Source organism: Cygnus atratus, chromosome 2 (genome assembly GCF_013377495.2).
Source record: "Cygnus atratus isolate AKBS03 ecotype Queensland, Australia chromosome 2, CAtr_DNAZoo_HiC_assembly, whole genome shotgun sequence".
Classification (NCBI taxonomy): domain Eukaryota; kingdom Metazoa; phylum Chordata; class Aves; order Anseriformes; family Anatidae; genus Cygnus; species Cygnus atratus.
The window spans coordinates 37,345,414-37,358,087 of NC_066363.1; the positions used below are offsets into that span (position 1 = coordinate 37,345,414).

Sequence of the window (12,674 nt, forward strand, 5' to 3'; positions counted from 1 at the left end):
CACCACAGTGATTGTAAAATTTAAAATTTTATTACTGATACCCAAAATATGGAGTCTAGCAAGCTGCCTCAATCAGAAAAACAATGAGAACTGAGCACAGACATTCCTAAAACAAATGAAAAAAAAAAAAAGAAAAAAGAAAACAGCGAAGCAAAGCAAATACAAGAGTCCTATTTCTTTAAAGACATTTGAAGAAACAGCATCTTCCCTCCTTACTTCTAGCTAGGATGCCACCCAAGATACCTCCCTTTTTATTAAGGCCAGATTTTACTTCACTGGCAGGGCTATCTTTTTTGTGCTCTTTAGAGCATAGCATACAACCCTGTAACCAAAATCAGCCCCCTATTCCTACATTAACCAGCAGTACCCAAAATAAAAGGCCTCCACAGTCTGTCTGACTTCAGGCTCTCGAGGCACCTCACACAAACTGTGCGGGCACTGGCCTGTGGCTCCTACTGACTCAGCTGCTGGATCTGCCTTCAGACCAGCAGCTCTGTGAGGGCGGCTGTAACACTCCACAGCTGTCTGAAATAACAACCAGAGAAGTCTGACAGTGGAAATGTCTTCGTATAAAATTTATTAAGAAGTCAAAACAACTGCTGTTTCAGGGAAGGTGGTCTGCAAAAAGATGCGTCTAGCTGTATACGTTGCTGCGGACAGTCAGGCCTGTATCCAGGAAGAAAGGCAAACCTATACTTTAGGCAGTGTGCTGCTGTGGGTTTGGGGAGGGGAGAGGTTGGTCTTAAAGCCCCTTTTCTTCTGGGGAGAAGGTAAGTGACAGCAGATGGCTTCTGATGGATAGCGAAGAAGGTTCTCTCAAAAACATCAGCTCAGTCAAAGAGAGAAGTAGGCAAAACACCTCAGTGTTTGTTAAACCCACACAAAACCACAATTATTAGACATTGAAGTTCTTTTGGCAAGTATGACTGCCTTTCTAAAATGTTTTCATAGCATGAAAAGCAAGGTCCACAGACCAGTCACAGGTATTTTCACCTGTCAGCAGAGCAAAGGCAGGAAAGTCACTGGACTGCAGGAGTACTTCTGAACCTTCAGTTCCTTCCAATTCAGACCACATCCACAGCCTATTTTGTTTTCTGGCGCTGGAAACGGCATCAATTATATTTTACAATAATAACCAGAGTACACTGCCAGGAATAATTACTGAAGGCAGCAATTTCAGCTGCACACACCAGCTCTAACAGCAGAGTGCAAGGAAACAAAACAGAAATCAAAGGCTGGGCCTCAGCAGCCCCTGTTTGCTCTCCCACACGTCGCCCATTCCCTCCCAGCAGAGCCCCACCAGTTGCTGGGAGGTGACACCGGACAGGAACGCAACCACAGCAGAGCAAAAACACCAACCAGAGGCTTCACAACACAGCAACCCGCTGTCACAGCTGGCACCGACAGCCCGATGCTTCAGGAAGAGACACTATTGAATCCTCCCAAGGAGAAGAAACGGATAAAGGGAGTTTGTCTAGAGCAAACAAGCGACCGCAGAATCCCTAATCTTAAGGTTTGTATCACCGATCACATTGCCTTGAGATTATTCGTGTCAACGTGCACACGCACTTATAAACAAACTAAAACATGATCCTACTAAATCATATTAAGGCAGCTGGTAAAACAACTAAGAGAATTCCCTTTGGGCGCATACACAAGAATTAGTACATCCTCTTTGATCTGCTTCTCTCCTCATCTACAGTCATGCTCTAAAGAGGAGCATAAGAAGAGCTGATTTTACGTATTTCCCCTTTGAAAATTTGTTCCTGCAAAAAGAGAATCAAGCTCAATTTATTATAAAAACGATGTCACAAGAGGTCAACATAACATTGCCTTATTTTCACCATACAATAGGGCTGCTTTTCTTTCTCCTGAGGTGATCCTGAGGCTTGCAAACATGGTACACAGTCTGGGCTTCAAGGTCAGGTGCAACGTACAAGATCATCACAGGCCTCTCCAAGGCTGCATCCTTGAATATCAGTAGATGTCCACAGGGTTTTCTCTAAGAAGTGTGGCACAGCATGCTTTTTTTTTTTTTAATCTTGCATATTTCCCTCCCACATAAGATAACAAACACATCACATTTGGTCTGTAGGGCCAGCCAGCTTTCCTACTGAGACTCATTTAGCTGTATGTGCTAGAAAACAGTAACCTTTATCCTCACCTTGCTTTTTTCTTAACCTTGGCTCTTTCAAAGACTGGAAACACTCTTAAAGTAAAGGTAACACCATAGGAGCCACCCCAGTTCAGCACTGGACAGTGCTGGTGTCAAGATCCAAAGTTGTAAAACCCACGCTGTAGCTAAGAAACCTGGAATAAACTTTATCATAATTTCCTTAATAAACCCCTGCTGCATGGCAATCCAGCTGTGTTTCTGAAGAAGCAGGTGTTGGTCAGGTGGATTTCTAGAAATGAGAGCTCCTCTGCTGTCTGTGACTGGTGACCAGTTAAAGTAGAAGTTGTGACAGAATCAAAGAGGTGACATCTAAAAAAATTTCACTGCAGCAGTTTTGAGAGCTTGGCATGATAAACTAATAGGCTGCTCTTCTCCAACTCACATCAAAGTTTTTCTTTTCAATACTGATCTTTTTTTAAATTTAACGCAGATTTGCTATTCCCTTCCTTTTCCCTTTGCATCCCCCTGTAAAATTAATCGGCCAACTAAGTTTTCTCATCACCATTTCTGTTCATACACTAGAGTATCTGTTGCTTCTGAGCTGTCTTCCAATTCATATAGAAAGAATAGAGACCTAAATCTGACTGTGAGCTTATGAAACTATGGAAGAGATTTGGGTTCATTTTTCATTTCTGCAGGCCAGAATAATAGCAGGTAGCTATAAAAAAATATAACAGGTAACAAATTTTGATGTTCTATGATAACATCCAGAGGTCTGATAAAGTGATTCTCATCACTGAATTTTTATCTCATACCTCTTACAGAATTTAGGCAAGAAAGTCAAATCCATTATGCCAGTCAGTGGAGGGCTTTTACAGTTTTATGTCACCAACCACATGAATCCCCGTGGTTAAGTTGTCATGGTTACACAATGTTTGCTTTCATACGTTTGTCTGAAATTCCTATGGAATTCCCACCCGGCCAAAACCAGCAGTAGTTGGGAGTACACCACTAACATTTAGGGACTTGAGTCAGAAATGCATACTGCTTCCGTCCAGACTATTATCTGGGAAACACTAAAAAAAATGATTCATACCATTTTGAGTTGTGGAAGGGTGGAAACAAACATCACATTCAACTATTTAAAACCTTCAGTGATGACTCATGGTAGCTTAGGACGTTTCCAGAATCAGCTCCCTTTTCCAAGTAGCAAATTGCTGTTGACTATTCAAGAAAATAAGCTGTTGACTACTCAGGCAAACAAACAAGACGGATTCACTTTCAACAGAACTATTCAACTATCAAAGTGAGAATAAAAGGGGGAAGGGTGTCCCCATCCCCCCCAAAATACCACAAACAAAACAACATAAAACTCAAGAAGCTTGGTCGATCAAGGATACCTAGTAGGCCAAAGTCGGAAAGGCCAACAACTGACAGTTGACAATAGTGCTTCTGTACTAGAAATAGGCCTTAAGTTTTACATGTTTCACAATAAACAGCCATGAGGCCTCAGAACTCGTTGGGTATTGTCTGGTCCCAAACCTATTGAAGTTTGATTTTAGGTGTATTTGCAAAAATCACTTTGGAAATTTTGTTACAGCAAGCCTGTTACCTATTTTGTCTTAGCTGTATTAGTAAGGTCTTGTCTTGGGCTGTGTTTTGCTTGAACTTGCATGGTTGCATGGTTTCAGCAGCCAGTATGACCAAAACATTAATCCAGTCTCGGGGACAAGACGACATAGCCAACTAAGAGTGAGAAATAGCCTGTGAAAAGCTAAGAAAAGAGCACAGAAATACATCCGAGCAAGTGTTATACAGCAGTCATTGGGCCTCCAGTGATTCAGTGACCATGAGGGGAAGTAGCATGGGTTGGACAGAGGAGAAAAAAAGAAACTAAAAATGGGTAGGAGCGATGTAGACTGCTTTCTTCCCTACACAAGAAGGGCACCAGGAAAAGGACGCTTTGCATGAAAGCAATGTCCACCCAACACTTCCCAAGTCTTTGGGAAGAAAAGTCAAAGTTAGCTTCAAAGTCTGCCTATTGTTCACTCAGAAGCATAAAACTGATGTAAATAAAAGAATTAAGAAGCATTACCAAGAGGCAACATTTTATTTAGAATGACAGAGTGATAGCAGCAAACAGTTCTTGGAAGACTGTATGGTTTCTAACATTCAAAGCATAGTTCCTTGATTTCCTGTGTCAATGACAATAGGACAGCAGAATATACTCCTTCAAAACAACTATTTTCTATTTTGGTCATTGCTGAAACTACCCTAATAGGAAAGTTTTGAAGCCAGTAATAGTGGGGAGAGGAAGCAGCTAAAATACTAAGTGGCTCCAAAATTCTTAACTTTAAGAACAAAAAGAAAAATTGTTGCCTTTAAAAGCTTCTGTTCAGTTTTTCCTACTCATTAGTCATGTGATGGTACAATCTTCCTCTGATCCAGACTCCCCCTCCCTGTCCCACCCATGGAAGAATACTGTTGGTGGGTGGGTTTTCTGGTTAGTTTTTTTTCAGCACAGGGTTTTGGACGAGAGAATACTGAATACATTGATTAACTTTCTTTAAAAGGTTTTCTATAATTCATTTCAAAATCAGATTATCTCTTGCAGAAGAGTTATAAGAGTTGAAACAAAATGATAGATATTTTACTAGTGTAATACTAAAATAAAATGCATGTAACGTTCATACCAGTGCAATACTTTGAATATGTAAATTCCAGTAGATATGAATAGACAGACTGTGACCACAGAAACCACGGTCCTGCTCACTTGCTCACATCTGGAATGTTTCTTTTTTGTTTCCATACATACCAGGAACTCTAAATACGATATACAAATGAGAAAAATGAATTCTGGTTGCTATGGATATCAGTGCTTTTATTTTCTCTCTGTTCAGGGTGGAAACACTCGGCATCACTGTATATGAATTCTTCAGATTCTCTTCAGAACAGTGTGGATCAACAGCTGCCTCACGTATCAGGGTTTGCTGTCTGCGGTATTTTTCCTAGAAATTTTTAGGAATCCCTTATGCTTCCCTCGTGTCCAAGGAGCTCCTTTCTGGCAACTGGAACCATTCTGGAAAACACAGCTGGATAAAGTCCACATATTCACACACACATACACACACTACTACGGGATGAGAGCGCTTGTCTGAACCTTCGACAGCTGCCAAAATGGACGGCTTTTCCCAAAACTGAGCAAGGGGAGATACAGCAATAGCCAAAAAACATCTTACTCAGCTGCTTCAAACCTTGCTAAGTTTTCTCCACAATGCTCACTGGGGTTGTTGCTTCCAGGAGGGCTGCTAAACATTACCCCAGGATAGCAGCATCAAAGCAACATTTATTCTTAGAAGTTACTTCTGTTGGCCCTTTTTCAGTAACTTGGAAGGGAAGATTAAAAAAGAGCACTTTCCTTAAACAGCCTAAGCACTCCAATACTGAATAAGTTTCATAAAATATAGAAAAATATTAATTTAGAACACTAATTAAAGTTTTAACACCCCAGAAAGTTGTATATTTTTTTTCTATTTTTTTAAAGTGAGGTTTGAGGAAGTGGCTGAGTCTGATTTTAACTGCTGGCCACCAGAGATATTCTTCACTCCCCTCTTCCCTGCATGATCCTTGCTCATTCACATCCCCTTCCTGTGCCAGCACAGGCATTTGTGTGATCTAAGCACCTCTATTTATTTTCTTGGTGATAAATTAGTTCAGCCAGCTCATCATGGGATGACAGCTGACACAGAGAAGCAGTGGGAGCATTCAAACTGCTCACTGTGATAGAAAGTGATTCAATTGCTTTGCAAAACCTCACCCATCAGCAGAGCTCCCTTCATCAACAGCAACTGAGCAGAACTACTTCAATCCTTGTATCTTCCTCCAAATACCACAGAACAGCTTTCCTGAAACCTGAACTTTTCTGAACTGAGACAACTGTATCACTCTCAAAATTCTTTCCAATTATACAAAAGCCTAGAGGAAGAACTTGAGTTTTACTCCTGTGCATCAGTATATAAACCACTGCTAATTTGTTTGTTTCTTTGAAAAGAAGATACTTCACATTGCAGAAATTTCACAATTATGTTAATCAAATTGCCTGCATAGTACTAACAACATTTATGAAGCATATAGCAGTAAGAACAGACAACAGAATTTTAGGGCCCAGCTTTCAAAACACACACACAAACAATTATGCATGCAGCTGGAAGAATACACAGCTGGAAGAATTAGTTTATGTACTTATTACATCAGACATTGGAATGCAGAAAAAGGTAGCTACATTACAACTTTACACAATCATCCATACATGAATTAGAAGTTAAACTTGAGATCTTTTAAAATCAGAGTTATGTTCCAAAATCTTGGTATCACTGGCTTCAATCAGTCATTTGTTCACTTAAGATGACACCAAGAGGAGAACTTGAGAAGTACATCTTGGCGTTCCAAAAAGCTAACAAAATGCTTTACAGGGAGTACTTTTAATACAGAAGCAGAAAGATTATACCAAAATAGAATGATACATAATACTTATGAATGGTGCATTATTTATTTAAAACATTAAGAAAATAAGCTTCTATGCCCTTGCCTCTAAAATCCATGGGTTTAGCTATCTTAGAGTCTACAAATAACCAAATTATGTTCAGCAAACATGCATACATGAAAACGGAAAGTATCTCTTCAAGTATTTGCAGAACTGAGGCTACAGAACATCTAGTATCCAGTCATTTTCTACTACTTTTGACAAGGCAACTCTCATTTTATAAAAGCACTATGAAAAAATAGGTTTCTATAAAATGTAAATAGAGTTTTATGAATGTATTAGCTACCTGTTTAGTAACAAAAAGTTAAGAATGTATTTTGGAATATTCCTAATTATTGACATCATATATGCCAGGTTGTGCAAAGTCTTCCCCCAAAAACCTCTGCTGCTGCAACCAGCCTCCTCAAAACGTGTGACAATCAACAGATAACTCTACTGAATTCATAAACTACATTTGTAAGCTATACTAAAAAACACACACATTATTATAAAAATGCAGCACTTAAGTCACACAGATATACATATTTTGAGTCTTTACCAGCCTCTGTCACCTTCTCTTCCGTGTGATTTCAGGCCCTGAAAAATAAAGGCCACTGACTCGCTTTTTTCAGAATGAAGCATTGATTTCCCACGTTTCTTCTTGGAGGCACACTGACACCTCATGGACGTTTAAAAAATGTTTTAAGGACTACTCTTTATTTCTTTTTTTCTATGTTTTTAAAACCCAAGTAATGCCATGTTGACTTCTTAAGAAATGTAAACGGCATTATTGAGTTTATTGCTAAGTTCCTCATAACATAAATACTTAGCATTCATTCTGGATGAGCACTGCGAGGGTCCCATTGGCATGGGACATAAAGACAAGGTACCTCTCTCCAGCTCCAGCCCCTCCAAATTGAAGAGAAGCAACCACAGCCCCTGTACCTCCCTGCAGAACAGCTGATACGGAGAAGAAAAATAGGATGAATGTCATATGAAGGATGAGATTTGAAGTGTTCTTCCCCAGACTAGCTCTGAATAATTTTCTGTGGCTATGCAGAAGCACTTGACTCGTTGAAGTCCACGAAAGCCTCCACAGATACACACAATTACCTACAAATGTTAACAGATTTGTGTAGATTAAATCTTGTTCAATTCATAGCAAGGTAGCAATAAGCCTTATTTAGCACTGATGTACCATAAAAACCAAAAGTAAAAGGCAAGGTTCCCTCCAGATTCTCATTCTGGAGGGAAAGTGTATTATCCTGCTATTTATTCCTTCTGCCATTTATTCCTTCTTGATTGAGGAAGGAGAACAAAAGAAAAAAAATAGGAAAAAGTCTGTAGTAATCTATGTAAAAAAAATCATACGCAACATGCATCTCAAAAATGGTAAACTGGTAAATAAAATGATAATATCTTCAACAGTTTTAAAAAAGAGTAATATAAATATAATAGGCCTATAATGCTTATTTGCTATGGGCATTATGAGACTCCTTTGAATTACTGTAGAGCTAATTTAATTAATGATACCCAGGAAATACTAATATTCAGGGGAAAGAAAAAAAAGTCAAAACTCTTTTGAAATATTTAGCCTTACCTAAATATGCAAGACAAAACCACTTAAAGGATTTTATTAGTTCTTAAAAATGAAAAGAAACTCCATTATATCATTTCTTTAAAGTTGCTCCTTCAAATATTCTTGATCTTGTAAAAAAAAAAAAAAAAAAAAAAAAAAGGAACACCTTCATTTTGTTTTCTAAAATACTTAAAGCATTCCTCCACACATTTAAATCCTCTCTGACTAAAGCTGGGATGCTTTGTCTTTTTTTTTCTTTTTTTTAATAAAAAGCTATTAAAAACAAATGTAAAATGTCTTTGCCTCATATCTTTCCCATGCCTAAGGGAAGAGAAAAAGAGTAAATACTTGAGAATCTTTTACTTAATACAAGCTTTGCTTTATATTTCTTTTGAAGTGGAATTCCTGTAGCATTAAAATCAAATCAAGGAGGACAAAAGGATTCTCTTTTTACACGTTTCATCCCAGAGGAGCATCCTCTCAAGTCCTCATCCCTCAGGACTCCTGGCTTTTACAGAGCTGGCACAAGCAAACTGCCAGTCAGCATATTTTCCCAACACATTCCCAGCCAAAAAGCAGCAGCTGGTAAATTCCATTCATTGTGGAAGGAGTGTATTTTTCTGTCATTACTATCACCATCTGGTCACCAAGGGAAATACTACACCCTCTTCTGGTTTATAAAAGATTAAAATTAGGTCACCTTGAAATATGCACTTCAGAAAGAATCTGATGCAACAGCCTATTAAAACAAAAGCTTATTTTGCTCCATAAATATATATTAAAGTGCTGCTAGCAACATCTGCAGAAATGGTAGACTATGTTAAACTACATGGTAGACTATAAACATCCGACCTTGTAACTCAGCCACATTGGTCAGACTCAACTCTTCCGCATCAGGTGCCAGACTCGGTGAAAGACCACAGACAGATTTTTAGCCAAAAAGCAAACAAACAAACAGAAAAACCACATACAGCTATTACTATGAACAAGATTAAGAGAAAAAAAAATTATCTTCATCAGCTCAACACAGGCTTATAGCAGCCTAAACAATAGCAGCACGCTATTTTGTAGTTGGTGCATTAACTTTACGAACATCAAAGAAACATGCACCACTCTGGTACCCATTACACACACATAATAGATTTGTGGTTTGTGTTTTATTAAACAGCTGTCAAAATCAGCATAAATTTCCTCAAGTTAAAGTCTTATCTGTATACTACAAGTGTTTTCAGTTAGCTTGTAGCTGTCTAGCAACCTAGTTTTCTGAATCATTTACCCCAAAAGAACAACTTCCAGTCACAAACAACTCCCATAGCCTGTAAAAATGGACTAGCAAGCTGCATCCAAAAACTAATGACTTGTCCTTCATCAACGGCAGTTTGTGGAAGTCCATTAGCTAGCACTGAATTTTTAGCTAAGGATGCACATCACATTTGCATTTGTATAAGAGCAAGACAAGGTACATCTGCAACCACGACTTTCAGTTTCCTAACTAAATTTATATTAACCATCACCTGTATGCTGCTCCATCCCCAAAGATAAAATTAGAACAGGGGAAACCACCAGTTCTCTCCACCACTTGGAAGTCAAGACATTTTCCCCTATTAGTTTTTGACGTGCTTAAATTGTTCCAGTTTGATTCCTATCCAGGATAGGAAAAAAACAAACAAACAAAAACATATAAAAATGGAAAAAATCAGACGAGAGGACAGGTCTGCAACCTGAAGCTTCATAAAGGCTCCGACTCCTGCCAGATTATGGGAGATATCTACCCCACAAAGCAGGTTTGCCTCTGGATTCCAACCAACATGAGGTTAAGGAACTAAGGGAAGCTGCAACTCTTCAATGCCTTAAAAATACAACTGGTACCAGCAACACAAAACACAACTGACATGATTCTTACATGTACCTAAGGAGATCCACTTGACTCTGCAGGGAAATACCCCAGTGGAACTCCTTGGGGAAATGAGAGAAAGTCAAGTTCCTTGGGGCACTACAGCAACAATGCTACGGACAGTTTCACTCCCAGAAAACAGCGAAATACAGCCACCATTCTCCCCATGAGAATTAACTTACAGCATACCCCCCAGAGAGGCATAAAATGTCATAAAATGGTTTCACAGCACACGCTGATGTGAGCAGGGAGTTCTGCAAATCTCAGCATGTGCTCTAGTAAGGGATGCCTATTTGTTATCAATAAATGGAAGCTTTTTTTATTTTTTTAAAAAAGTACCAGTTTGTGTTTAAATATCAACAAAACAGTTCATATTCAAGAATAAAACAAACTAAAAAAAAATACAAATCACTCAAACTAGCTTTCAGCTCAGAATTGTCTCATGGTAGGAACTCTACCTATACTCCTGTACCTACCAGTACAGATCTTATCCATACCTCGTAAGCAGCGTACCTTGAGCTTTAGCAGTAAAAAGCACTTCTACAGCTTCTCAGTGAAAATTTACTCTTGCTAGGGCAAAAAAAAAAATCCAATACTTAGCGAGAATCCATAGGTTCCTCAGCATAACCTTCCATCCAAAATTAGCAAGTTACCCATAGAAACCAAAGAATCCCATAGAGAGGACAATTTTGAAAATATCCACTACAACCAATATTAAATAAGCACACAAACAGAACAGTTTGGTGAGGTTGTTCTAATAACATTGGAAAGAGTCTTGCGTGCCATGTCTTTTCTGACGCTGAGCATGAGTTCAGCTATTTATTCAGACGAAACCTCGCTCAACAGCACTGTGAAGGAGATGTCTTCCCACACCCCAGGCATCCCAGGGGCACAGGCTGGGGGGGCTGCCCGAGGCCGAGCAGGGCCAAGCCAGCTCTGGGTGGCCTGTAAAAACAAGCAAATGCCACTTGCTTCCAGTTTAGAAACTGAACTGCCCATACGGTGCTCTGAGATGAGTCACAGCTTTGTTCTTGGTCTTGAAAGTCACACAGTGAGGGGGTAGAAACGTATAGAGAAAGCTGCATTAGACTGCAAGCGAGGAAGGTCTTAATGAACCAGGACTTATGTCCCACACCTTTAATGAAACAACTTTCAGCACTTGTATAGTATTATACAACAACCCCTCCCTAACCCAGCAAGAGGAAGCTGCGGACTATGGAGAGGGTACTAATATTATTAACTCTTACACCTGGCAGCAGCTCCTCGACTCACTCAGAAAACTACCAGACCATAGGGAACTTCTGAGATGCAAAGTGCTACCAGAACTGCCCTATAGCACTGTTACAGGTCCCACAGCCAGGTGCCTTCAAACGGGAAGAATAGAAGCAACGCACCTTGGTGGCAGTGGGGATGCTTTTTGCTGCTGCGGGCTTGTGTGCCACAATCTGCTCGATGGCGGCATGGGGAGCGGGGCAGGATCGTGCCGAGAGAGAACAGACTCCAGCTTTCTAATTTGGTGGTAGCAAGACAGAAACAACCCTCTGGACGCTGGTTCATTCAGAATACAGGTTTCCTTTGATATACAAGTAGTACAATTAAAAATATAGAGAGATATCAGAACCGGTGAACATTTAGTTAATTAAACGTTCATGTTACCTGCTCTACTCTTCCCTGTAGTTGAGGTGTATACCAGGCAGCCTGCTGATTAAAATTGGCTCCAGCCTTCCTTCAGCTGTAATTGTTGAGAGTCTGAAATGACTAACATCTCAAGTAAATTTACCATAGAAGTCAAGCACCAAAAAGACTTTTCCAGAATCACAAACAGCTTACATAAAACCTGTTCTTCCTCAGTAAACAGATATGGGGAAGATGACATTTACATCCTCTCTAGGCCCAGACAATTTTGGCCCCTGTGGGAGGTTTCTCGGCCCCCTCAAGGCACTGAAGTAATGTCTACGTTAACATCTACCTACTGAAGTAAGGTCTACCTGTGTCTACCTGTGTAGTTTTTCTAAAAGATCCCCACCAACAAGCACCTGCACTATCAACTCAAGGACTGGAACAGTTTTTTTCCCATGGCCTTACACAGTCCCAGAAGCTATCAAAATAAATGCAGGCAACAAAAAAGTGCCATCACAAAACAGATGATCTCGTACAGCTTGCTTCTTTTTATGCCATAAAATTTAAATTATAGGGCACCATTTCCTGACAAGTTTTATATCCTGTTTATTCATTTTATTTACGTGCCAAAACAACTAGTTACCGTAATTACCTTTCTCCAACCATGCATAAGATGGAAACACTGCATACATAATATTATGAAGGTAGCCTGTGTTGCAGTCATTACACAAGTCTTTTGGTTTTCACCATTACTTCAACAGAGGTGTTCTGTTGTATCTAGGTTTAAAAATAAAAAGGCAAGCAAACAAAGAAACACCCAATAGGTAAATTAAACGTGCTCCCTTTGCAAGCAGAATTTGTGCTTGTCCAAACTGGAAGGAACACGGGGAAACTTCCTTTTTATTATAAATCATGTTTACGCTTGAATTCTTTAAGCATTCCT

The 12,674-nt window shown here is 39.5% G+C and overlaps 1 protein-coding gene and 1 long non-coding RNA gene across 2 annotated transcripts in view; both read right to left on the minus strand.

Moving 5' to 3' along the window:
- The window catches only part of ANKRD28 (ankyrin repeat domain 28), a 118,932-nt gene that overhangs the window by 82,584 nt on the left and 23,674 nt on the right, over positions 1-12,674 (minus strand). The gene's annotated exons all lie outside the window — the stretch shown is intronic.
- Positions 6,277-11,835, minus strand: LOC118252775 (uncharacterized). Its single transcript, XR_004780248.1, has 3 exons — positions 11,768-11,835; positions 11,506-11,684; positions 6,277-7,751 (listed from the first exon to the last, which is right to left on the minus strand). It is a non-coding gene; the product is annotated as an uncharacterized LOC118252775 (long non-coding RNA).